We start from the raw sequence: 1,518 nt of genomic DNA on the forward strand, positions 1-1,518 counted from the left end.
AACTTGCTAAGGAATAACTCAACACAAGTCAACAAGACTATGCCATTCTCCTATCCTAAGTGCACTCGAGTCCGGGTATAGAACTCATCTCACAAAGATCACCAAGCATACAAGGAATTAATATTCAAGCAATTCAATCATTACATACAATATAATAATCCCAAATAGCACAAAAATATGTCACAAGATAATACAACACAACAAGCATGAAAAGTAGGCAAAACCCACTAGGCAAATTAGTCCCCAGCAGAGTCGCCACTTTTCTGTAGCGGGGTATTCGTTACCATTAGAGATATTGACTAAATCCAAGGTAAACCATACAAGTCGAGTCGCCACCGCACTTCTATTTATCCAAAGGAATGGTTAGAAAGCGAACAAAAACCTAATAGTTTTAACAAAAACTAGTAAAAGAAACAGAGATCTGGGTAAGGGGGTTGGTTATGCAATAGGAAGGTGTTAGGCACCCAAAACATCCTAGGTACTCCTAGGGAGCCCTTTTCATACTTGTTGTGAAGGTTGTTTGTTTTTGTGAAAAAAATTTTTGTGCAAACATGATTGAAGAGATGAGAGGAGAATGTACAAGTTATTTACATTTTTGTGTTTGGATGGATAAACCCATTGCCTACGTACCATCTTAAAAAGATTAGGATCAAAACCTCGTAGTTCGGGGTAAAAATCTCAAAAAACAAGTGGGTGAATTGATTGGTCCAAAAGCCTTAAGGTCTTTTGTTATCAAAGGGAGAAAACTCAACCAAATCACAAATCCACCATGTGAGGATAACTTCAACATGCTAGTGAGGGGTTAACCCTATAATAAGCATGGAAGACTTATTGTTCATCACTAAGGATATAAGTGAGTATTACATCTACCACAAGGATAACTCAAACCTAATAGCTAAAGGTTATGAAAGATTTGGATTAAAAAAGTGGCCACTGGAACCACAAAAGACATTTGAATGGGTTATATTTACCAATTAGAAGTATATACAAAAATGGTCAAAGTTGACTTAAAAGTTCAATTCAAAATAAGTGTTATGAAAAGAGAGTTCGAAAATCAAAAGCATAAGGCTTAGGTTTCTAATGTTTAAAAACAATGGTTAAATGTTTGCACAAAGAGTTTTGGCTTGGGTTAGAGTGGAGAGAAGAAGAAGAAGGGCTAAATCCTAAACATACAAGAGGTGAGGGGAAAGAGAACAAAACCACAATGGAGTTCCTCTCTTGAGATCATATTGATGATCCAAGTAGCTCCCATCCTTTGGAATAAGCAATCACAATAAAGCAAAACTCAAGCAATCAAAAATCAATCAATTCTTGGATAAGGCTCCTCAAGGTCTCTCGGATCTTTCTCTCTTAGGAGCTCATGGTAATGGTTCCTTCAATTAAGCTCATAGTATCCCCTAACACAAAAGCACACACATCAAAAGTTTCATGAAGTAAACCAAGAATGGACAAGAGTGAGTTTAGAGATTTGGTCCTTCTAATCCATCTTCATCATTAAGGTTCATTTACTCCAATTTT

The sequence above is a fragment of the Lathyrus oleraceus genome, chromosome 7, assembly GCF_024323335.1.
Source record: "Lathyrus oleraceus cultivar Zhongwan6 chromosome 7, CAAS_Psat_ZW6_1.0, whole genome shotgun sequence".
NCBI lineage: Eukaryota > Viridiplantae > Streptophyta > Magnoliopsida > Fabales > Fabaceae > Lathyrus > Lathyrus oleraceus.